At 44.6% G+C, this 26,907-nt stretch overlaps 1 protein-coding gene across 5 annotated transcripts in view; it reads right to left on the reverse strand.

The window, feature by feature from the left end:
• The window catches only part of PNISR (PNN interacting serine and arginine rich protein), an 873,711-nt gene that overhangs the window by 806,117 nt on the left and 40,687 nt on the right, over positions 1-26,907 (reverse strand). The gene's annotated exons all lie outside the window — the stretch shown is intronic.

Below are 26,907 nucleotides of genomic sequence, written 5' to 3' on the forward strand. Positions count from 1 at the left end.
CGAAGCTAGTCAGATCAGACAGCTCCGAGCCATGAAAGCGAGTCGGAGAAGGAGCGATGGGGGCGAAAAAAAGGTGTCCAGCTCCCCCCAGCATGGGGGGGGGGGGGCAAGAGCACTCCATGTACATCTGGGCCTGAAGAAATCGACACATCATCCGGTCCATACCAGCATCTGACAAGCTTCTGGCAGATCTAGAGGAGGCCACCGAAGCCGGCTGGGAAGGCCGCCTGGATGACCTCGAAGGCGACCGGGTCTCCTCCTCCGGCTCTGGGGAGAATCGTGGAGAACGGAGCCAAGAGGGGGAAGGCCCGGAGACCTTAAGGGGAGAGGCGAGCTTTTTAGACGGCAGTGCCGAAGAGGTGGATTCGGACTGCCTTTTATGGCTCTGGTGCCTCTCCTTCTCGCTCGCTCTCTATCTTTTCTCTCTTTTTCCCTGCTTTCCCTTTCCTCCTGGGCCAAGGTGGGAGGGCGAGTCCCAGCCAGGGGATTAGGAGCGATAGGTGGGGCAGCCGCGGCCAGCACCACCGAGGTGGAGGAAGCAGAATTTGGGGGCAAAAGGCCCGCCAGAATGAGCTTCAACGACCTATTCTTCAAAGCCCTGGGGTTGAAGGCTGCACAGATAGAACAGCCGGAAGAAAGGTGGTCAACCCCCAGGCAAAGGACACACCAAGTGTGACCACCCGCTGGAGACAGCTTATGGCCACACTTGGTACATTTTGAGAAAATGGCTTTAGGGCCTTCAGCCATTGTAGAAGAATAAAGAAAAGTAGGCCCACTAGCACACACCTTCACACACGCAGAGGGGGGAGGGGAATAAAACTAAACTAAAAATACAAGAGAACTACCCAAAAAAAGACTACAAAATATAGGGGGAGTTCACACACACACCAAGAAAAGGAAAAATCTGACTGAAATTTAAGTTTTTAAGACTAAGTACTATTGCTCGGAGCTCGTTCTAGAGAAGCTTATGGAAGCCGCGGCAAATGAGATCTGAGGATTAGAGGGAGATGGCAGGGCATTATGGGTAGGGGGAGGAGCTTGGAGCTCGGATCTATTAGCTTGGAAAGCTGCCGGCTCGGATCCGATACCCACAGGTTGCAGAGCAAATGAAGTTAACTACTTCAGATCATCCACTGCCTGTACTAATACATCCAGTCAGAAGAAGCTTGAGGCAACTGCCACTGGCGGTTTCCAAAAGAAGGAAGAAACACTACTGCTTGGGTCAGAAGGGTGTCACCACAATGATCTTTGAGGTGTCATTCTGAATCTTCAGAATGATCCTGGATATTAGTGGAAAGGGTGGAACACCATACAGGAACATTCCTGTAAGAAGATGAACAGCAGCGAAAAAGTACAGTTGTGTACACTTACCATAAATGTAGATGTTAGAGTGTATTCACTGTTGCAGTAATCACATTTGGGTTATCTGCTTACAGTAGCCCTCAGTCTGCCTGATTATCAAAGTCTTGGGTCCTGCATCGGTTGCTGTCTCATCTTCCATGAAGTCAGGTAGTCAGGGGTATAAAAGCATGCAGCCAACACCATTACATCAGTTTTTCTTGCCCCAGATGTCAGGTGCCCCCATAACGGGAAGCAATTGTATATACTAGGTTACACCTCCAACAAAAAAGCAAATACACCAAAAAGCTTTAAACATAGTAAGCAAGAACAGAGGTATAGCCAATAGAAGTCAGGGGGCTGGAGGGAAGGTAACTAGGTCTGTAACAGTGAATACACTCGAACATCTACATTTATGGTAAGTGTACACAACTCTATGTTCTTAAGGTTTCACTGCTGCAGTCATCACATTTGGGTAGATTCCCAAAGCCAAGTATGGGAGGAGGAAATTAGATAGCATTAGGGCCAGCTATAAGGCCCTGCAAGACTGCAGTGGCAAAGCCAGCTCTGAATTTAGAGAAAATAGGCAAATGGTAATGCTTGGTGAAGATATGTACAGAACTCCAGGTAGCAGCTTCTAAGACGTCCCTGGTAGGGACACCTCTGAGAAAGGCTGTAGAGGTAAATGCAGCCCTGACTGAATGCATTCTAATCCCCTGTGGGGTAGGTTTTCCACGGTGCTTATAGCAGAAAAGAATGCAATGGTCTATCCATTTATTTATTTATATTTGTTGACCGGGAGCATCCGACTGGATGCAAGTCCATTTTCAGCAAAGGCCCGGGGAGAAAAGCTCCAAAGTTAAAACAAACAGACATTAGTTACATTGGATTACATGGCGATTAATTTACATAGCAATTACTTACAACATATTTATAGATTAACATAGTTCAATCAGTAGACAACTAGAATCTTTATCTGTGAAGTACATAACAGACATTAACAAATGTTACAATAAGAAATTCCTGCTGTATAATAAGTACTAGGCTTATGAGCATCTGAGCTTGCTATAATCAAGGTAGTTAGTGGAGTGGAAAGAAAGGTAGTGGTTGGATGGGGTGGGTGATGGGAGTTGCAAGGGCATAGCCAGCATGCTTTTAGGTGCACTTTTAGTAATGTTTTGAAGTGGGTGCATGATGGTATGGAGGTAATTGTGGGTGGGAGGGAGTTCCATAATTTGGCTATGGTGCAAGACAATAGTGCTTCACCAGCAGAGTTATTGGCTTTAGTGATCTGCAAGTGATTTTTGTTGCTCGATCTTGGTGGTCTGGTGGTGCGATAGGGTTGGAGTAGATTCTGGAGGGATGGGACATTTAGTGAATGGTTTACTAGTTTATGGGCAAGTGAGAGTCGATACCATTGAAGGAGGCGAGGGAGTTCAAGCCAGCCCAATTCAGGAAGCGAGAGACAGTGGTGACTACGGTAGGATGCCCCTGTGGCGAATTTGGCGATTTTGTTGTAGCAGGTCTCTAGCTTGTTTAGATCGCATTGCCTTAGGTTGGTATATATTGGAGAGGCATAAAGTAGGGTGGAGATAAGGTGGGAATTTGCTATTGAAATCTTTGCTGCTTTGGTGAGAAGTTGCTTATTTCTGTAGAACGCTCCTAGTTTTTTGTGGACTTTTATGGTCATGGATATGTGAATGTCAAATTTTAGTTTATTGTCCATTTCCACTCCTAGTAATTTGGTGTGTTTAGTTGGGTATATAGTGGTGTTGTCTTTTGCTGTGATGTTAAAGTGAGAGTTGTTTTGAGTATGTTTGGTGGGTTGGAAAAAGAGTAGTTTAGTTTTGTTTGGGTTGAGTATTAATTGGGCATCGGATAACCAAGTTTCAACAGAGGAAAAGGCTTCCCTTGTGACTTTTTGCAGTTTGGGTAGGGACTGGGCTGAGCAGATGATGGTTGAGTCAACTGCGTATTGTATGAGTGTGCCATGTTTGGTGGCAGAGGCTAGATTATTGGTGAAAACAGAGAAGAGTAGGGGTCCAAGGATGGATCCTTGGAGAACCCCTATGGAGACAGGTAGTTGGGAAGATATGTCATTCTGCCATACAACGGATTGTTGGCAGTCAGACAGGTAACTCAAACCAGTTGGTGACCGATTGTGAGAAGAATAGGTTATTGAGGACAGAGATAAGTTGTTTGTGTGGGACCATGTCAAATGCTTTAGATAGGTCTAGGAAAGTAGGAGAGGAGGGACGGCCATTGTTTTTATGCTGAAGGATAGTGTTAGTAAAAGGAGAGTAAGGCAGTGGTGGTGGTATGGTTTGGTCGGAAACCATGCTGAGTATTGGAAAGGAGGTAGTCTGAGACCTGAGAGTGTATGCATCTCTCTAGTATTTTGGAGAGTGGAGAGAATAGCTATGGGGCGGTAATTGGTTAGTTCTGTGGAGGGTCTGCCTTTGTGGAGGGGAATTATATGCGATACTTTCCACAGTGTGGGGAAGTAACTTTCTGACAGATCGGTTAATCAAGATGGATACTGGGTAGGCCACAGCATCAGCTGCGATTTGTAGGTATTCACTTGGGAGTTTGTCTGCTGCTAATTTGGTGGGCTTAAGTTTAGTTAACAGTTTTTTTTTTTTTTTTATGTTGGAGGTAGGTACAGGAGAAAAAGAGAAGGCAGTGGGGAGATTACTAGTTGAAGGTGTGGGTTGGAGGGGAGGGGTTTGTGTTGTTTAGCTAGTGATAGTATGGTTTGTGTGAAGTGTGTGTTGAATGAGGTAGCAATATTTTCTGAGGAGTGAGGGATGTTAGGAGGAGGGGTACTGACTTTACCTGGGTGGAGGATGGAGTTTATGGAGGACCAGAATTGTTTGGGGCTGTGTTCGGAGGAGTCTAGGGCAGACTAGTAGTACTGGAATTTGTCCTGTTTTATTAGCTTTTTGACTCTATTGCGTAGTTCTAGGAATTTGTCTAGTTGAGGGGGTATTGGTTTTGCGTCAGTGCTCCCAGGCTTTATCCCTGTATTTCATTTCTGACTTCGTGATTTTCTGTAGCCATGGGGAGGGTTGTGCTTTGATTCTGGAAAGTCTTATGGGGGCATGGTAATTAAGGATGCTCAGGAAGGTAGTATTAAAAAATTCAACTGAGTCATCAAGACTGAGGTACTTTAGAGAATGCCAGTTACATTCTTTGAGGGATGAGATGAATATGAGTGGGTTAAAGTTTCATTTTTTACGTATTTGACGGTAGGTGACAGGTTTAGCTTGGTATAGGTATTTGAGTAGGAATGTTGGGGAGTGATCACTGAGGCTATCTGATAAGCAGCCTGTTATATATGACTGGGGGCTCTTACTGACTAGTATCCAATCCAGGGTAGTGTGCTTGCTAGACTTTTTAATTTATCCTGGTTGGTAACTGGACTAGTTGGGTGAAGCCATGAAGGTTTACATGATGGGTTGGATGGTTGCCAGAACAGGATTGCCAGTCAATATTGAAATCACCTAAAATGATAGTTTGTTGGGGGAGATGGTGGGTAGACCAGCTGAGGAGATTTTCTAGTGGAGGGATGTTTTGGCCAAGTGGAAAGTAGCACCCGATTATGTTGATGGTTTTGTTTTGGTTTATTTTGAGGTTGGTATATATTATTTCTTCATTGCCTATTTGTGGAGCTGATGATTTTAAGATCTGTATGTTTAGATGCTGTTTAAATATTATAGCTACACCGCCTCCTTTCTTGTTTAGCCGGTCTACTCTTAGTATGCCATAACCTGTAGGGAGTATTTGCTCACTGGTAATGCGAGGTTTTAGCATTTAAAAATGGTTTGCTTTGAAATGGCCTTCCCTTCTGCCCCTGCAGTAAATGCATCCAGCAGCTGTTCAGATTTCCTGAGAGGTTTAGTCCTGTCCAAATAGAATCCAAGTTGTCTGTGCACATCTAAGGACTGCAGTATTCATTCCCCTTTGTTCTGTGGATTAGAAAAGAAGGTTGGCAAATGAATGGACTGATTAAGGGCCACACTGGATACCACCTTAGGCATGAAGGAGGGATTAGTCCTGAGGGACACCCTGTCCGCATGAAAAATGATCAAAGGCTCCACTGCCATGAGGGCCTATAATTCAGACACCCTTCTTGCTGAAGTGATGGCTAAAAGGAAGGCTGTTTTCCAAGAAAGGAATTTCAACTCTGCGGTAGTGTTGTCGCCTCGCAGCAAGATGTTGTCGCATTCGATTCTCAGCTAGAGCGTCTTGTGTGTGGAGGCATGCGTGAATGGGTGTGCCTTCATTGAAGGTTGTGCATCAGGGCTGGTAACTCGGCGTGTAAAAATCCACTACCAAACATTAGCGGACCGGAGTTCCGCTGTGGCGACCCCTAACCGGGATAAGCCGAAAGACACAACATTTGCAGTTGGCTCAAAAAAAGGTAGAGCGAGTTTTTCCAATACAAAGTTAAAATCCCAGGCTGGAGTAGGAGCTCTCCTGGGTGGTCTTAAGTTTTTGGCCCCTCTGAGGAACTGCTTCCAGCAGTGGGTGCGAGAAGAGGGATGGTTCTGTGTTGTAATGAGCTGAAATGGCCGAGGCATGAATTTTGATGCAGGAAAAGGAAAGGCCCTTGTGAAGCATCTCAGTTTAGTATTGAAGAATCTGAGGTAAATTGGGTGCTGCTGTGCCCATCCCCTGAGTTTGGTTCCATGAACAGAATCTTTTCCATTTTTCAGCATCGGAGTTTCTAGTACTAGGCCTCCTTGCCTCCAGAATGACATCCAACACTTGTTTACTGAGGGATGGTAATGGAAAGCTCAGGTAATTAGCCAAGCTGCAAGGTTCAGGGTTTGAAGATGGGGGTGCAGAATCTGGCCCTCCTGCTGGGACAGCAGAGCAGGGGTCTGAGACAGGTGCCACGGTGCCAGCAGTGACACTGCGCAGAAGGGGGTACCAGTGTTGGCGTGGCCAGTCTGGTGAAACCAGTACTGTCCTTGGTTTGTCCTGTTTGATCTTTTAGTAGTACCGAGGAGAGGCAGAGGGGGAAAGGCATAAACGGATAGGTCCTTCCAGGTGAAGGACAGAGCATCCACTTTCCAAGCTTGTTTGTGGGGAGTCCTTGTGCAGAAAATTTCCAATTGGTAGTTCTGGGGGGAGGCGAACAGGTCTATATCTGGGCTCCCCCATTTGTTTCTCAACACGCTGAATATCTTTGGTTCCAGTTTCCACTCATGATAGAGTCCATGAAATTTCTGCTTAGTTCGTCTGCCAGTGTATTTAACTTTCCTGACAGGAATTGAGTCTGTAGGTGCACTTGGTAGCTCAAGGCAGTGTTCCACAGAGTTATGGCTAGTCTGCAGAGAGGGTATGAGTGGGTCCCCCCCTGCTTGTTTATGTACCACATAACAGTGGTGTTCTCCGTCCTTACCAACAGCTGCCCTGGAAGAATGTGGTCCTTGAAAGCTGTCCGAGCATTCTGTACAGCTAACATTTCTTTTTGATTGATATGCAGGTGCATTTGACTTGAATTCCATTTGCCCTGAATGCACTTCCCTGCCAAGTGAGCTCCCCCATGCAGTCTGATGTTAGGGTTTGGGCGGCAGGGGGTAGAGTGAATGGCAGTCCCTTGTTTTGGTGGCAGGCCTCTGCCCACCAAAGGAACTCTATCTGTAGACAAGGTATAATAGGAATCATTGCTTCTAGATCCTGAGAATGTTGATACCACAGGCTTTTTAGATACCATTGCAGTTTCCTTATATGCAGTCTTACATATGGAATCAGAAAAATGCAGGGGGGCATGAACCCCAGGGCTTGCAGTATTTTCCTTGCAGATAGCTGGGTCTTTGTGGCCAGTAGTTTGAAGTAGATTGTCAAATGAACTTGTTTCTCTGGCATGAGGAAAGCCATCTTGGAAGTTGTGTTCAAGCTTGCTCCTAGGAATACAATTTGTTGGCAGGGTACCAGGTGTGATTTCTTTTCGTTTATGGTGTACCCCAGAGAAGTTTAGCAATTTTTGTACAAACGCCAGATGATTCAATAGTATATCCTGTCTTTCTGCCTGAATTAGACAATCGTCTGGGTATGGATGTATCTGAATATTTCTTTGCCTGCAAAATGCAATGACTGGAGCAAGGTACTCTGTGAATACCCTGGGTGTAGTAGATAAGCCAAAGGGCAGTGCATGTAGCCTGCTTTGAAGCGTAGGTATCTTCTGCAAGATTCCCTTATTGGGATGTGCAGGTAGGCTTCCTTTAAATCCAGTGTTACCAACCAGGCACCCTTGCCTTGCTTAGGAAGCAGCTGGTGAAGAGTTAGCATCTTGAATTTTGGGATCACCAAAAAAGTGTTCAGGATAGAGAGGTCCAGGATAAGACACCAGAAGTTGTCTTTTCTGGGCACCAGGAAAAGTCTCAATTAGAAACTTTGTCCCCGTTCCTCTTCTGAACAGGCTGAACAGCCCTGAATTTGCTTTTGAGCCTCTGCCCACTGACTGGGGGGGGGGGGGGGGGATAGATCTGGCCAACCATTTGGGGTTGGTAAGGAGTGAAAGTGGAATCTGTATCCTTGGGTAGCTAATTAAAACCCATTTGTCCTGGGTAACGAGTTCCCAATTTTTTGCCTGCAGGGCAATCTTTCCCCCTAAAGGAGTAGTCAGTTGTGCAAGGCTTGGAAGATTTAAAGCCAAGTCATTGAGACAGTTTACCATGGGGGGGGGGTCTTATCACTCCCAGCTTTGGAAGTGGGAGCCCCCCACTGCTTAGTCCTGTGATTACCTTGGGACTGAAGCCAGGGTGTTCTACTGGTTCTGGGTTTGGACTGAGAAGGCCTGAAAGAGGCAGGAAAGGACCAATTTCTAGAGGGCCAATGCCTACTAAATCTGGGAGGATGTACTTGCAGAAAATAACAGTTTGCATAGATGAAAGGACCAATTTCTAGAGGGCCAATGCCTACTAAATCTGGGAGGATGTACTTGCAGAAAATAACAGTTTGCATAGATTTAGCTTTTTCCTCCATCTTTTTAAGTACTACTTCTGCTCTGTTACCAATCAGGCGGTCTTGGTTTAAGGGAGCATCCAGCAACTTAGCTTTAACATGATCTGGCAAAGATTGCTCCTTAAGTCAAGCATGCCTTCTAAGTACAGACCCAGTGACAGCAGCCCTGAAAGATGCCTCTAGTGAATCAAAACCACATAGCAAAGTATGCTTTCCAACTTGTTCAGCAGATTGCATTAAATCCTGTAAATCAATTTTCAGCACAGTCAGGAATCAACATCATTTTCTGTTTAAGCAATCCAGTAATATCCTGCTGATACTTTAACATATGAAACTGGCAGTTTAAGGCCCTAATGGCCAAGGTTGCAAAAGTGTATGCCTTCTTAACCCATCTATCCAGCACCCTGGAATCTCTATCAGAGGGGGTAGGATTTTTGGCAGAAGTAGCCTTAATGTCCTTGGGTCCCTGTGAAATGGTCTCAGGATCCGCAGTAGGATTTTTTAAGAGGAACTTGTGAGAGTCAGGAACCCTGCAATATCCATCAGGTTTTCTGGGAGCAGGAGGTAAAGAGTCAGGGGCCAAGCTAGATTCCGAAAAGACATCATCAACAATGACCAGTACAGAGGGAGGATAGCTAAAGGCCTGTGTTGTGGCAGGACTAAGAAATCCCTAAGCCTCATTTTAGAGTCAGAGTAATCCTGGCTTTCCCAGTGAAAATGCTCCCCAAGAGTATGTAAGTTTCACCAAAACAGAAATTCTCTGGAGGGGAAGCAGAGGGAATGGAATCCTCTGCTTAAGAATCCTCATAGGTAGATAAGGGTAAATCCTGGTCATCAGAGGAAACAGAATTTTCAGGAGTCCTGATCAGAAGAATCATAAGTAAACTCTGTCCTAGGTCTCTTACAGGGGGAAGGGTGGCTTCCCCTGATTAGAGTAATACGGTCTTCAGCCATTCTTATTTGTTTTTTAGGCATAGAGGCCTGAAAGTGCAGTGTGGGCGTCAGTTTTCTAGGCATGGATCGAGTTTTAGGCCTAGAAGAAGAAGATGGCGTCTGTTTAATATGCAAGTCAGTAGGCCTGAATACACCTTCAGAAGCCGGTGCCTGCACAGCGGCTCCGGACCCATCCAAGGTAGATACTTCCGCAGGTTCCACAGTTGAAGCATCTTGCGGCATACCGGACTCCGAATGGGTCTCAGTAGTGGCCTGTGAATCTGAAGTAGCAGGTATCAGGGGCTGCGAAAGCGTCTCACCAAGTACCGGCGAACTGGCGACTAGCTTAAAAGTGTCGTCGGCAGCTTTGGATCTATGCGGTCTGTTTTGGTCTTTATCTTGGCATTTTTACGGAATGTCTGTAGTCAGGTGACTTCGAAGCCATATCTGGATAACTGAACAAAGTACCAAAATATTTAGAAGCGGAAATAAACAGACGACGAATAGCTTGTTGTTTAACTAAGGCACAAAACAGACAGTGAGGTACGTCGTGGTCAGGGCCTAAGCAAGGAATGCAGTAAGAATGAAAATCTTTGAGGTATTTGCTTTCCACAAGAAATACAATTAACTTTTACTGACATCAGTTTAGGGCAAGAAAAGTTTCCCCAACGGAGTACTTCGCTTAGTTGAAGACTTCGGTTCTGAAACTCGAAAATGAAAATTTCAGGAGTCGGTCGACCGGCACTTGTGAACTGCTTCGGGCATCGCACAGCAAGAAAGACTGATGTAATGGCATCGGCTGCATGCTTTACACCCCTGACTACCTGAAGTCATGGAAGAGGAGACAGCAACTGATGCAGGACCCAAGACTGATAATCAGGCCGACTGAGGGCTACTGCAAGCAGGTAACCCAAATGTGATGACTGCAACAGTGAAACACAAAACATCAGCAACATGTTTTTCCCACGCCCTCTTGCATCACGTCCTGGAACAAAATGTTGCTGCCTCTTAGGACACAGTTGCATCACAGTTGGATCAATTTCTGAAGACTCACCAATTTAAACTTCCATTTATGAAGGAAGATCCTATTCCTACAAGCTGGACTGATGCACAGTGTTGCTCTTATGGCATGCACAACACCTGCAGAGTGAAATGGTATTGAAAAGTTGTACTTCAAGCTACCATAGCTAGCTACAAAGAAGGCTGGGATCTGGCTCTATCCTGTTTATGCACCACATCACTGTCATGCTGTCTGTAAAGAACACCTGTAATGTTCTGGGGATCACAGATCGACAGTGTTGGGAGCAGCTAACATCTGCTCCCCTTGAAAAGTCGGACAGGTTTGTTTTAAAGACTTTGCTGGTGATGTAAGGGAAAATGGGAGACCTGGAGTCTGATCAGGCTGGTCTCTCCATCAAAAGCTCACTCTTTCCATAAACCCCAAAACAGAAATCTGGAATGTCAGAGAGCATTGATGTTTGAACTACACAGATTTTAGGTACCACTGAATTTTTCTCATGTAGAGTATTGCCACGGGAATTATGAGAATCATAGATAACATGAAACCTAGAATCCTGAGAAATTCCATGGATGAGACATTGGTCAAGTAGGAAAACTCAGAACAGTTCTAAATATACATCTACTTTTTCCTGTGGGGGGATAAAAGCTCTGAATTGGTGAGACACCCCAGGAAAAGAATCCTTAAAGGACTATATGTTAACTCTAGAACCCCAGTCTGTGTAGGAGCTCTCTCAACCAACAAACTCTTGACACCGACTCTGCAATAAGCAAGTTATCGTAATAAGGAAAAATATAAATATCTTGCATTCTACAGTAGACTACCACTAAAGCTAGACACACTTTGTTAAAAATAAATAAAATGAAAAAAAAAAAAAAAAAAAAAAAACCACCAACAACGCAGTGGATAGTCTAAAGGATAAAGAAGATAACTGACCGTGTGATCCAGACACAGAAAGCCTCACGAAACTGCAAAGAATGTGGAACTGTATATGAAGGTCATCAGCATATTTTCAATCTAAGGCCACCAGGAAACTCAAAATTGGGAAAGAGAGGCAAGTTATGCAGGATAATGTTCTGAACCCTGGCACTAACCATATACAGGTTTAGAAAAGAAAAACCCAGACCTTGTCTCTACGAAGGTTCTTTGGCACCAAAAATATTCTTGAATAAAACCTCTTCTAGCAGAGGTAAAAAAAGACCACTTCTCCCACCTCTAGAAGCAGGGACTGAATGACGACAGAGAAAAAGAGGAATTTGATCTGACAAATGAGGGGGGAATTCCCTTGAAAAGGGAGGAGAGACTGCCAGTGCCATCTAAAACATTGATGAATTACTTTCATGGCCCATTTGTCTGAAGCTACCTGTTGCCAAACAGAGAAATAAAGTTCGGACTTTCTAGAAGGATTAAAAGTTTACAAGGGAAGGGAGAAGAATGTATTGACAGACTATCCTTGTCCTTTTTCGGGGGGGGGGGGGTCTCCTTTCTTTCTGGAACCTCCATGACATTGCTTTTTTAAATGTTTGCTTACAAACCTCTTGCGACATCTTGCTAGGCTTGTTTTACACTTAACTTTTTTGAAAATTATTGTAGAGCTAGCATTAACCCACTGGAAATGGAAGGATGAAGAGAAAAAAAACATCTGAGAAATTCCCTTAATCAGCTTACCTCTCTCACCACATCTGAGGACCACTGCAGCAGATAGTCCAAACACTTGACTAAGAACTCAAAATTTTGGATTGAATGGCCCAAAGAAGTTTCCGAATGTGCAAACCTCAACCTTTTCAGTGGAAGCAGTCCTGGAAGTATCATAGGCACATTTCTAATGGCAGGTGGCCACCACATGAAACAGAAGCAATGAGGTTAAGCACAGATTTTTCCTATAACAGGAAAGAGATGCCACAATATTCCTCATGTTATCAAAATAGGCCATAATATTCCTCATGTTCTTAAGAGAGAGGAGCATAAACTTTAATATAAGAGCTTGACAGATAAGAATTCTAAACCAAGTGTTGCAAAAAATACACCTTTCCCTCAACTCTATCAAAAGCTTTCCCATCCTTGACAGAATATGTGTGTGTGTGTGTGTGGGGGGGGGGCTGGTAATAATCAATTGTTTAGTAGTAGCTGGGGTCACCATAGACATTACTATTGGGTCTAACCTGGGATTAATATTAAAAACAAACAAGACTGAGAAACTTCATGCGATCTGCTTTCTTGGGGACAGTAGGATGGCTGGCAGGCAAGTTACATACTGTAAAATATACTTTCTCCAATTTTCAAAGAACAGGAGGAGGAGTTGGCATGGGTTCAGGAAAATCCAGTTGCAAAAACTCATAACACTTTCTCGGAGACAATGGAAATGTCATGTCATGTTCCCAGTGAAATAACTGGTTCACACTTTTAGAATCTAAATCAGAACCCAGAGGAGGGGAAAAAAAAATGGAAGCTGTCCTTGACAACCATTTAGTTGTTCTAAGCCAGGGGTCTACAACTGTCACCATCAAAACAGCCATTTTGGCCCCCTCTCCCACCAAATAAAATTCATCAGAAGCCACAAAACCTACTTGACCCCAAGTATTATATATAGTTGTTCTACTAAATGTAAAATAATTAAGTTTATAAGAGCAATATTTAAAATCCGTCCCTATTTTTGCTCCTTTATTGGGATTGCTTGATGTGTGTGTCTGTGCGTCTGTCTGTTAGAATGGCCATTAATTTTCAAAGCTACAGGGAACCACTGCAGAGGAGTGACAGAGCCACAGGTTGCAGACCTCTTCTCTAAGCCTAAAACCTCAAATATTTTCTCTCTTGCCAGAAGCTACTGAACTAAACCCAATAAAATCACTCCAGTCCAAAGTAAATGAGAAAGGGAGAGACTCAAATCTAGGTTTTTGTTTCTTTTTGACAAAATTTGTGAAGCAGCAGACCCACTTATAAAAAACCTCCACATGACAGGCATTCCAGCATGGCCAAGTATTTTTTGTGCCTTCTCACAGAACTGAAAACATTGGTTCCGTCTTGCCCACCAGGGACACTCCAACAGCTGCACAGGATATGTCTAATCCACAGTCCATGGTGGCAGTACATTCTACACTACAGGGAACCAAGGAAAAAGATGATCGCGCTGAAAAAATAGAAATGGCCACAACAGGCTCACCAATCTGCAGCTGAGGCACTTCAGCAGCCGCTGGGGTGACAAAAACTATTTATCTAATTTCTTCTTGTGGTTGGTAGAAGGAAGAACTAAGGAAACAGGTAGGCTGATACCACAAGATCTTGTGACAGTCAAAAAAAACACTTTTCCTAGTATAAAATGATTAGAAAAAAAAAAAAAAAACTTTTGCCCATAACAAATACATGCCCCGAGAACTTATCTGCCCAGTCATGGAAACTGTTAACCAAGCATGGGCCTCTTCTACAAGAAGAATGCTCTTCAATGGCAGGAAAGCTCTGAAGGTCTTGGCACCCACACCACTCTCTTCATCGCAGCTCGAGTTGACTAACTGAACGTGTGGAAGGTACCCTTGAAGCTTTGGAAGCTGAATGGCCGTTATATATCCATAGCAGGATATAACACATGCAGCTAAGGCTACTGCAGCAGTGATCAATATGATGAACATCTGGGATAGGACACCTCCATAGCCGAGCCACTGAGACTAGGGTCATGTGGACATCCTGTATGTAATTTGGGTGGGGGGCAGGGTTTTGGTGGAGTTGCATACCATACAGAGATGTGGGCAATTGCATCAAGAGTCCACTGCATTACTATCAAAAGATTTGGACTTCTGAGGCAACGAAAATATTAAGTCCGTTTGCCTTCAGTGCAGTTCCATTTCTACCAGGACCACCATCATCAATCCCCCCTACTACCTAAATGGGTTCAGGGTGTCATGTTAACTCTTGCCACCTCCCTCTATTCAATGCCACTCTCCTACCTTCTTAAATACTCATGCCTGACTATCACAGGTCTCTCACACAATCCACTCACCTCTTTGTTAGACACCCTCATGTCCCTCACCTTCTTCCAGTCTGTTCCAAATCTTTTTCACCAGATAGTCTTCTGCTTTTCTGCACATGTCCCTGAACCACCATAATCTGTTCTTAGACCTTTTCTGCAACTGGAGCTACTGTGGCTTCTCATATGTCCCTCATTAGGCGGTGGTGGTGCTGCGGTAGCGTTGTCGCCTCACAGTAAGACTTTGTCCTGTACGATTCTCAGCTAAAGCGTCTTGTGTGTGGAGACATGCGTGAATGGGCGTACATTCGTTGAAGGTTGTGCGTCAGGCCTGGCAAGTCAGTACGTAAAAATCTACTGCCAATCATTAGCGGACCGGTATTCCGCTGTGGTGACCCCTAACCGGGAAAAGCCGAACGATACAACAAAAACAAGAGAATACAACGCCCCATTTGGTATGTACCTCTCAAGACATCTGCATCAACTGGAAAGGCCTCAGAAATATCTCACTAAAAGAATCATAGGCCTAAAGCAGATGCCCTATGTTGACCGTCTAAAAAAAAAACTCTACTATACTTTGTCGCATATCGTCTGCTCAGAGGCAATCTCCGCTTAACATACAAGGTCATGTCAAACCCAGAGCTGTTGGACATGCTACATTTAAAGAAATCCCAATCCCTCAGAGACACGCGCTCCAGGGATCTAAACCTTGTCATCAAATGACCAAAACATGCTGGAGGGATAGGTTCCTGACCCAGAGACTCCCCAGACTCTGGAACAGACTGCCCATACATGTCAAGGAGAGCGCCTCTTTGGCCCTCTTCAAAAGGAACCTTGATAATTGGATGGGAGATAGGAAATTCACCCCAGGGATCATGTCAGGCGCCCTGCTAAACAGGGGCCCAGGGAAGTAAATACTGTGGGAAGAAAGAGCCAGGGGAATGTTATGGCTAGGCTTGTATAGTACCAACCTATGTACACAGTGCTAGTCAAGAGTTCAGACACAGGAAAATGCATAAAATAATACAGTAGAATAGTTCTGACATAAATACAGAAAAACACTTTGAAATAGATAGGAAATAGGAAGATTAGACTAAGAGAAACACTAAGTCTAAGATCTTGCATACAGACACAGGCAGATACTGGCGAGTTGGAAATTCTCAAGACAAATGCCAAATACTCTCAGATTCGCTCCATTTAAATTGATTACACAGTGCTGCTTCACATTACATCATTCTTAATAATTTTCTGTTTTCCCAGACTAACAGAAACTCAGAGGTTAATAGCCCTTTTGATCTTTCAGCTGGTCAGGAAGCCACAGCAATAAAAGAAATTATACATGTAAATTCTAGCCATGGGCGGCTGCGGTGGAACAGCAGTTAGCGTTGCCGGCTCACAGCAAGAGGTTCTCAGGTTCGATCCTCAGCTGGGGTGCCTTCTGTGCAGAGTCTACATGTCCTCCCTGTGGTCGCGTGGGTTTCCTCTGGGTGCTCTGCTTTCCTCCCATATCCCAAAGATATGCTGTAGGTGGATTGGGCACTCTAAATTGGCCCTAGGTGTGAGTGCGTGCATGTGTGCGCCAGGCTGGCAACTCGACACCGTAAAACTCTGCCAATCATGAGCGGAGAGGTGATATGCTGTGGCTACCCCTAACCGGAAAAAGCTGAAAGAAGAAGATGAGTGCAAATTCTAGCCATTAACTCTGGCCTCAAAACAATAGGAAGAATTCCTTCATTTAGACATCTTGGCTCAGAGTTTTGACATCAAACAATTACACAATGCTTGACTTATCAGCTTTCCTACAGCAGGGTGCACTGTTGCTACATTTCTGCAGTTCCACATTTACCACCATTCTTTCCCCCCATTTAAGAGAACAAGGCTGTGGCTTATATTAATATTTACAAATGACAGAATTATCTACAAAATTCTATCTGGATAGGCTGGCACACTTCACCTATCTTAATGTCTAATCTAAACCACTGCAACACTACCTAGAAACTCCACTGAAATACCCCAATGATGTAGTATTTAATAGTCTAACCATTCAACACAATAAAATAGTTTAATAAAACACACAAAACTTTCAAGTCACAAGACTTTTCAGTGTTGCTTCTAACAGTACTGTTAAATGTAACACTGATGAAGAGTCTTGTGACTTGAAAGCTTTGCGTTTAACTATTTTACTGTGTCAAATGCTTGGACCTTGTTTTTTTTTCTCTGCATATTTCTTTAGACTACTGTTGGGTCCATTTAGTTGCCATACTACCCGTTTCGTTTGGAGTAGTATTTAATAGTGACACCACTCATTCCACAGGTACTACCATAACACTAGCATGCAAAAGCACCAGTGTGTAGAGTCCCATACCTCTTCCAAGCACAACATACCGACAATCCCTGAGCTAACCATCTGTATTTCATCTAAAAGCACCCAGTACAAATTTGGCAGAATACAATTATTGACACATTATTTAAGACAGATTGATTCTGGGACAAAACAAGAAAAGCATGCCCCTGTGTTAGAGAGGTGTGAAGCACAGATTGCAGCAAAGACAGACAGTACACAAAGGTGCTGAAGAGAGCAAGCCAACAAAAACTGGATTTACTCGACACAGATGGCTTGTCCATACCAAAAATGACCCTCACAAGCAACCTGGGGTGTTACCTGTGGGGACATCCTCACGAAGCATGAGTTTGCCAAGCTCACACTGACAAATGGTATTTGCACAGAGCAGCAGGGTGGTGTGCAGATGCGCACACACACACACACACACACACACACACACACACACACACACACACACACACACACACACACACACACACACACAAAGCAAGCAGAAATTGTGGAGCTGGAGGGAGCTGTTTTGGAGGGTCATCCACTGAGTCCAGCAGAATCAGTCATCACAATTTGATTCTCCCCTCTCTTTTGCCAGTGAACACCTGGGGGCTTAAGAGGTCATTTTGCCTTGAGAACAAATGGGCTGTAGATGAGGAATGAATGGTTAAATGCAGATTCAGAAAGGGCGACATTTGGCAAGGCCCAGTAGACAAAGGAGGAAGACGTAGTAATGGAACCAAGGTAATTTTCTTGACAAAGATACAATCGTTTTCCATGCCATATCAATAAAGTCATCAAACCTTTTTAATTCACTGTAGCCTAATGTGTACTGTGACTTAGAAACATTGCCTATTGGACAGATTCTAATTTAAAGAAAACCATGCATATGACACCCAAACTCAGTGCAGCCAGATGCGTATTAGAAGCATTATCTTTTGGACAGCCTCTCTAAAATAAAAATTCTTAAAAAAAGATCCAAAATAAACTTTTGTAATGGCTTGCTCTAAAGTGAGTAGTGGCTATAGCTGGGTCATTTGAGAAACCCTTTCATAAATGTCAGCATTGTCAAAGAAAAATATTTTTAAAAGTAAATTAAGAAATGTACCATTTTGGAAGAAAAGCCTGCAAACATATGCATTCTACACAAGCATCTCCAACTCAATTCTTTATGTGCAGTTACCCAGACCTTTAACACATATGTAACTTTGGAAGTGACAGACACCAACTGATGGACGAATGACCAAGACAATCATTTATAAATTCTTCAATCACAAAATGACCAAACACACATCACTAAACCCACTCACTCATTTAAAAATAAATTCTGTAAGCAATAAGCCCCCACAGCTCAGGAGCTTTGCCCTTCACCCCCTCATAAAATCATCATGTTAAACACCAGAGAAAGTAAAACCTCACTAATAAAATTCTCAGCAGTCTAACAGCATCTACAATACAATGAAAGAAGGATTGCAATCAAGTGCAAACTCAAACAAATGTGAACAGCAAGAACCTGAGCAAATGATCACCACCGACTCTTTTGCAAGACCAAAACAAACTCTCTTTTTGGAACAAAAAAGACAACGCATTGATGTCCTTACATTAACCGCTGCAGTATTCCTTACAAATGGGGATTCCCTGCCATGAAGGCCATCTTCCAGCCTGTTTACCAAAGTCTACCGTTGCTTTAAGGCAACATCACCTGAACACTCTTTGTGTAGAGTAGGGCATAAAAGGACGTTCAGGCGTACCATCCCCAGAACTTCTCTACCGCCAGTCCGAACAGTGTTTTAACCATTTGTCCATTGCCTCTTTTCTTCTTATACAAACCATTTTTCTGTTTGTTGGCATTCCTCTGCTTACTCCTGTTTGCTGGAGTCCTCCCAGTTGCGATAAGTACCCAGTTGGGTTTTTGGTTACCTTTTCTGTTTTGTAATGTTTGGGGGTGAATGTCCTCCAGGAAGGGTAAATGCCAGTGTGGGAGACTGATTCGCCATAAAGACCACAACAGTAAGTGTCCTTTTTACCTAGGTGCTGCTCACGATGATACATCTTGTTCAAATTGTCAGGCGTTTGTCCCCAAAACTCCATAGTAGGCTTTCTTCCCTCTCCTTGTATCTTGAGAACTAGCGTCTTAATTTTCTTGCTACACATACTATGGATGGCACTTCCTGCCCCAAAGGTCAGTCATCAAGGAAGAAGGTGCATAAGTTAAGACTGGAATCTTCTGCTATTCAGCCTCTGTTGGGAGTCTCTCCCGAGGTTATTATGAACCCGGAGTCTCACCCGACTGTTTTGTCAGATTCTTCTACCATGTCTGGGTTGGAGGACAGGGTGAGGGATCTGGTGGGCAGCAGGTCCGAAGAAGCTTTGCAGGTGTCAGTTTTGGGCATTCAGAGGGAACCACAATTGACCGTTCCCCATGGGTCTAGATGGGTTCCACAGTTTCTCTTTAGGGAAGAGGTTTCTACCGCAATTGTGGAATGCCGTCCCAAGTCTGGGCCTTCTCAGGTTTCTAGGATGGATGCCCCCTTAAAAAGAAACAAAACTAATCAGGTTTCTTCTGCATCTAGGGATCCACAAAGTGAGTGGCAGGCCTTTACTCAGGGGTTATTTAATGCTTTATTGTCGTTGAAGCCTCCTCGAGGGGTTTCAGTTCTTGGTCCTCCTCTTCCCCTAAAAAGGCCCAGAGAACTGCATTCTTCTGAAGTGGATTCTGAAGAGGACTCCCTTGCGTATTCTACCTAGATTCCTTCTCCTTTAGACTACGTGTCTGAGGAGGAGGATTCTCATACTCTAGACAATCTTTGAGGAAATTTCCTTTGGAGACACTATCTCTAGGATGCTGAATTTTTTTTAAGTGGGATTGTGTCCAGGTTGATAACCATAAGAGGTATTATGAGTTACTGCTGATGGAATCTCCTAAACCTACAGCCAGTCCTCCCATCTTGCCAGCTTTATTGGGATGTTTTTTCCACTGCCTCAAACACCGAATTCTCTGTCCCCTACTCCCAGGAAGTCTGATAGGAACAATCCTCAGGCACCCTATAAAAACATTTTTGTTTAAATGTCCTGCTGATGACCCCCTCTGTGGTGTCTGTAGCCTCTAATAAACCATTTCAATTGCTTCCTTCGCCCAAGTTGCTGCCTTATGACAAGAAGCCAGTGTGCCGAACAGTCACAGTTATTTTACATTAAGAAGGTTCGTGGTCTGCACTCTTGTGGGAGAAGAAGCTGGACTCTGCCCTTCTGAGCTGGGAATTTCTGGTCAAAGGTTTATAGTGTCTGAATATTTGAACTGTATCTTACTGAAATTGGTACACCTTGTTTGCTGTAGCATAGACTAGATCCAGGCCTGCTGAATCTAGCTTTGTTTATATGCTTGTTGTTTGCTTGCTTGTTATTTACCTGGAACGCTAATTCCACCTAATACGCGGCTTCTCATCGCTTCTGTGGATCACTAGTGATATCTGCATTGCTTACTGTACTTATTTCCTTGTTTCACTTGAAAGAAAGTTACTGTTTGTCATTTTTGCATTTAAGTTACCTGTAACACATTGCACTTAAGTTACCTGGCACTTGCTCACTAAAGCAATTATATTAAAGTCAGCACTAAAAATTAAAAGCACTACACCCTCACTCCCCACTGGCCCTTGTTTTCAATTATAAAGGAATTCCCAACATTATTCTAGCATGTCCAAAGGTCAGTTGTCAATCTCCGCTCCGGTCCAGCTGGTGAATCTGGGAATCTTGAGGCAATGTTACAACTGCCTCATGTACACACACAACCCTCTCCTCCTCCCAACAAATTCCAACACGTGAGAGATGCACCCATACAGCCAAACTGGAGGGTAAGCTCTCTCAACTCAGTACTGGCATAACCAGTCAGGAGGAGAAGGAAACCACACTCACTACAATTAGTCTCACATAGACCTACCACGACAGCAAACCAAACACATAATCACACAAAAACATACTCAGAGGCTCTAAATAAAGATCTGCCCAAGCAGCAGATACCTCCAAAGCAGACACCCAAGCAACCGCTACCCAAAAACAAAACACGTGCAACACATACCTCCCAAGCCAGTGTGCCGAACAGTCACAGCCCTTAAGACTAAACACACCTGATACACTTGTAATAGGTGACTATAGTCAGGCACACTGACGTCCCGCTCACTAGGCTGAACAAGGAGAGGGTCACGGTGAGCAGCCTGTCAGGCGCTAGGATAACATAACACATAACACAAGCACTCAGGTCACTCCAAGGCAAGTACAAATATGACTCAGTCATTGTCCATGCTGGTGTGAATGACCTGAGACATACCTCCCTGGACTACATGAAGAGACATAGAGGAGCTCTCTGAGCATGTAGCCCAGGCCGGTATGACCCTGACTTTGAGTAGCATCTTACCCTCACCAAGAATGATGCCACAATATGAAGACAAGATGATCAATTTCAACAATTGTCTTAAGTACTGGTGTCATTCAAAGGGGATCCAATGCCTGTCAGCTTGGGATGATATGCTCGACAAGCCACGATGCTTCGCTACGGACGGCTTGCACCTGTCACCCCTGGGCTTTCAGATATTGGCAAAGGCTCTTGCTACCCCCATAGTGCCTTTTTTAGGCAAGGCTCAAAAGACAAACCCACCTCCATAGGTATCACAAGGGATAAGAAACTAAGAGTAATGCTACTCAACGCCAGAAGTCTAAACCTCAAGATGCATGCACTCTAAACTCTCCTTAGCATGGAGAACATCGATATCTGGGCAGTAACAGAAACCTGGTTCAGGGCTCCCGACAGCACCCCAGCACTACCAGGTTATACCTCATACCATGCTTTTCGGCCCCAAAACTTGGACCGAACCACAAAAGGAGGGGGAGTATCAATATTCAAAGATACCCACACCTCCAGGTTGGTGGCAAAGCACGAAGCATCAGAGACTATTCCATGTGCAACTAACAGTGGGTAAAACTGCCTTCCAGTTTATAGCCTGCTACAGACCACCCTCCCAAACCCAGGAACCCCACTCGGCCTTCCTGAGAACACTGGAAAATATGAAGGTCTCTCCAAGCACCATTATATTGGGTGACTTCAACTACCCAAACATAGACTGGGAGTATTACTCTAGCTCCAACACCCTAGCCCAAAGGTTCCTAGAATTTATAAACTCAAATGCTATGGAACAACTTGTTACCACTCCCACAAGAGGGGAAAACATACTGGACCTGATCACCACCAACAATGGGACTCTATGCTCCAGACCAGAAGTGTATCCCTCACTGGTAAGATCAGACCATAAACTAATCTCACTGGATATTCACATCCCCGACCCCACCACCTGCCCAGAAAACCACAGTGAAAAACTTCTCTAAAGCAAATTTCACACTCCTCAAAACCGAGGTGGAATCCTTCAAAGCCCCCAGGCCTGTGGAAAATACAGCCCAGACAGCAGAATCCTTTATAAATGCATTCTATGAACACCTTCAGGAATGCATGGATCATGCAATCCCAAATAAAACCAAGACCCAATCCTCCAAAGGCAGACGTCCTGTCTGGTGGACCCCAGCCATAAACAAACTATACAACAGAAGGAGGAAGCTACTAAATGACAGAGCAAAATCCCAAAAAGGGAAGGCATCACTGATCAGTATTAGCAAAAAACTATGGGCACTCATAAAATTGTCTAAGGCCAGCTTCGAGAGAAAAATTGCACAGGACACTAAGGATAATCACAAGGCTTTCTTTAGTTATGTTAGGAACCTGGGTGGGAATTCCCAGATATGCTCAGAATTAGTCCAAAATGACAAAAAATACACCGAACCCACAGACATTGCCAACATCCTAGCGGACAGGTTCAGCAAACTTCTCCCCTCCCCACCAAAAGGGCAAATATCTATCCCAGCAGAGTGCTGCCCCCCTGACATCTCAGATGCTCAGTTAAGAGCCGCCCTCTCCAAAGCAAAAAACACAGCATCAATGGGACCAGACGGTGTCCCAGGCTGCGTCCTACATGAACTCCAAGAAGAGCTAAACCCAAACATAAAACTACTGTTCAATCTCAGCCTTACTACAGGATATGTGCCCAAAGAGTGGCGTACAGCAACAGTGGTCCCTCTCCATAAAGGTGGTGCCTCAACGGATCCTGGAAACTATCACCCCATAAGCCTGACTAGTTTGGTCTGCAAAGCTATGGAAAGGATCATCATGGACCTCATAAATAAAGATATTGGGGACCTACAGACACTGGATTCTACCCAGTTCGGCTTTGTTAAGGGCAGATCCTGCCTCTTAAACCTGGTTGATTTCTTTGAAACAGTCACCAAGGCCATTGACGACGGGAAGGTGGTCCACACAGCCTACCTGGACCTCGCAAAAGCCTTTGATACAATACCCCACTCGGGCATTATAGATAAGCTCACCAGCTTAAATATAAACCCCTATGTCACTAGATGGATTGCAAACTGGCTCAAGGACAGAACCCACATGGTTAGAATTGCTGGAGCCATGTCAGACTCCAAACCAGTTACAAGTGGTGTCCCACAAGGCTCAGTCCTGGGACCTCTCTTGTCTGGTATATATTTCTCAGAGGTACAGGCCAACACGGAAGGACTGTGGCTGCCCAAGTTCGCAGATGACTGCAAACTGGGTGCCATAATCGACTCTCTAGCCGACACAAGCATCCTCCAAAAGGGCCTCATAGAAACAGACAACTGGTGCCAGAGCCATGGCCTCAAGCTAAATGCCAAAAAGTGTATAGTCATCCCCTTTGGCAAAAACAAAGTGCCCACAAAATTACCACATAGGTGGTAATCCATTAAGTACAGAAGTAATTAGGGACCTGGGGACCCAAGTTGATAGCAATCTCTCATTTGACAACCACGTGGCCAAAGTGGTTAGAAAAACATTTTATATAGCCCACCTAATCATGAAGGGATTCGCATCTAGATCAGGGGAGGTCATCGTGCCTCTTTACTCATCCCTCATCAGGCCCATAATTGAGTACAATGCCCCTTTTGGGATGTACCTTACCAGACACCTGCAGCAACTGGAAAGACCCCAAAAGTAACTCACCAAGAGGATCAAAGGGCTCAAACAGATGCCATATGCTGCCCGGTTAAAGAAACTCCAGCTCTACTCAGTGGCATACCGCCTGTTCAGAGGCAATCTGTGCCTGACGTATAAAGCCATGTCCAACCCGGAATTAATGGACATGCTGCACCCCAGAAAATCCAAATCCCATCGAGCTACGCTCGAGACTTGAACCTCATCACTGAAATAAATAGGACATGCTGGAGGGACAGATTCATAACCCAGAGGCTCCCTTCACTCTGGAATAAAATCCCAGTCCAGGTTAGGCAGAGTCCCTCATTGACTCTCTTCAAGAGGAATCTTGATGAGTGGATGGGAGATCGTAGGTTTACCCCGGGTATCACTTCTGTGTCACTGTTAGACAGAGGCACAGTATACTAACCTCGAAAAAGGGCATAGCAAACTACATTTAAAATGGGTGGCGAAAGCCAAACACATTCTGGCTAGGCTTATAAATGCCCTAGGGCAGATGGCCTAGTATGAACCTATGAACAGTAGAACAATGGCTAGGCTGGGTAAGAAGGTTTATACCTCAGCTAACCTAGCTTTTAGGCCATTAATTATCAGACCCATATATCTAGGTATGTCTTTGGTCTTCTTTCTCAAGCTTGTCAGATTCTTTCTGATCTTCCAGACTCGGAGCAAATCTTCAACTCTTTCCTTGCTTGGGACTTCCTCTCGGGTAGTTATCCTATCAAATGTAATTATGATGCAGCAGATGCCTCTTCTAAGGCTGTTGCTTCTGGTTCAGTTCTGAGGGGATATTCATGGCTTTGGCTTCAATCTTTGCCCGATGATATTAAGGCTAAGTTGCCGAATGCTGCTCTGGACAATACTCTTTGTTTGGTGAAGTTGCTGCAGGTTTAAGTCTCTTCAGGACAAGGAAAAGGCTTTACAGGAGCTTAAGCATGTCGGTTTCTCCTGTGCCTAAATTTTAGTGAGACTACCCTTCTAATCCAGCCTTTGTTCGTAGGCAATCTCGCCCTCCTCCTAAAGGTAAAAAAGGTAGTAAACAAGACTCCTTCTGCTAAGGCCACTCAGACTGCAGGGATTCTTAAGCCTTCCTTTCCTGACAAACCAGGTGCTCTCTGACTACACACCCTTGGCTCCGAATCACCCATGTTTTCTTGGGTTCTGTCATTCGGCAAGGGTACTTCATGGTCTGGATTTCACGCTCTCCTTTTATGGGCCTTCCTCAGCCTCCTCATGCACATCTCCCCCCCCCCCCCAAGAGGTTCAAGACCTCTTGTCTCAGGGTACTATTCAAGAGGTGCCAGTGTGCCAAAGGGGGAAACTGTTTTATTCAAGAATGTTTTTGACCAGAAAAGAAGGAAGGTACTTTGAAACTTATTCTAGACCTCTCTCATCAAAACACCTTTCTGAAGGTGCCCTCCTTTCGGATGTTATCCCTCAAGTCCTTTTTTTTTTTCCCTTTCTTGCTCCCTCAGACCTTTCTGGTGTCTCTGGACCTCAAAGATGCTTATTTCCATATTCTGATCCATCCTCTTTTCAGAAGATTTTTGCGTTTCTCTGTTGCTTCCTTGCATTTTCAGTTCTGTTCTTTGCCCTTTCTACTGCCCCAAGGATGTTCACCAAATTCCTCACTCCTGTGGTTGCCTTTTGCAGGCATCGAGGGATCCAAATCTTTCCTTATTTGGATGACCAGCTAATTCAGGCATCTTCTCCAGGAGGTCCTTTTGCTAAATCTTCATTTTACCATTTCTCTTCTTCAGAGCCTGGGGTTCACAAACTTCAAAAAGTCTTCCCAGACTCCTTCTCAGGATAATGTCTTTCTGGGTTGCAAGTTTAAAAATGGTGCCAATGCTGACATCTCTGCCTCCTCCAAAAGCATTAATTAGAAGTTATGTACTCACCATAACGTTCCATCTGAGTAGGTGTATTCATTTGTCTGCAACCTGTGGGTTATGGATCCGATATCGGATCCGAACCGGCATGGTTTTCCAGCTATGGATCCAAGCTCTCAGCTCCTCCCCTCACCCATAATGCCCTGCTCTACCCTCATGACCTCAGATCGAGTTTGCCAAAGCAACAATACCCTAAAAAGGGCAACAAGGAATATGCAGGAAACTGAAAAGGCCAGGGGGATAGGAGGGCGGGATGGTTGCAGACAAATGAATACACCTACTCAGATGGAACGTTATGGTGAGTACATAACTTCTAAATCTGAAGTAGGATATTCATTTGTCTGCAACCTGTGGGACAGAGTCCCCAGCTACCTGAATCTTGGGCGCCATCATGGAAGGATATTCCGAGCACCGCAGAGCCAAAGGATGCTCTACCCCTAGATGCAAGATCCAACTTATAGTGGGAAATAAATGTATGAGATGAAGCCCACGTGGCTGCTGCACAAATATCATCTAGAGGAATCCTAGCCTTGAAGGCTGCCGAGGTAGATACTGACCGGGTTGAATGGGCATGAACACCCCCCGGTGCGGGCCTTCCTGACGCTTGATAAGCCAATAAAATGCACTGTGAAATCCAGCGGGACAGAGAAACTTTAGAGATTGGCTTGCCCAAATTGAATTTTGCAAAGGAAATAAACAGCTGGTCGGATTGCCTATGACCAGCTGTCCTGTTGAGATAAAATCTAAGTTGCCTGTGAACATCTAGTGAATGTAGCTTATATTCACCTTTGTTTTCATATTTAGGGAAGAAAACAGGGAGGTTAATGGATTGATTGATGTTTGCTTCAGAAGCGATTTTAGGAAGGAAGGACGGGTTGGTCCTGAGGGAGACACGGTCCGGATGAAATACCAAGTAAGGAGGTTTAGCTGATAAAGCTTGAAGTTCAGAAACTCTCTTGGCAGATGTAATGGCTACCAAAAGGCTGTCTTGTAGGACAAGAATTTGAGATCCACAGAGCCGGGCTCGAAGGGGAGCGGTCAAGGCCTGTAGGACCAAAGAAAGGTCCCAAGGAGGAACTGCTTGTTTTATAGGGGCCTGAGAAGAACAGTACCTTTAAGAAATGTTTTACACAATTTGGCTGACATAAGAGGAATAGACTCTTGACCAATGTGATAGTGAGAAATTGCCGCCAGTTGAACTTTGACTGTGGAACTGCTGGCACCATCATTAAAGAGAGAGGTTAGAAAGTCAAGCACTACAGGGAGAGGAACCGTGAAGGGATTCAGGCCTTGCCGCCGCCCACACAGAGAAACGTTTCCATTTGCTTCGTAAACCTTTCTAGTGGATGGTTTATGAGCCGCCACCAAAATAGCCTTTACCGTGAAGAAATA

The sequence above is a fragment of the Protopterus annectens genome, chromosome 1.part0 (genome assembly GCF_019279795.1).
Source record: "Protopterus annectens isolate FY-2018-M chromosome 1.part0, PAN1.0, whole genome shotgun sequence".
Taxonomy (NCBI): Eukaryota; Metazoa; Chordata; order Ceratodontiformes; family Protopteridae; genus Protopterus; species Protopterus annectens.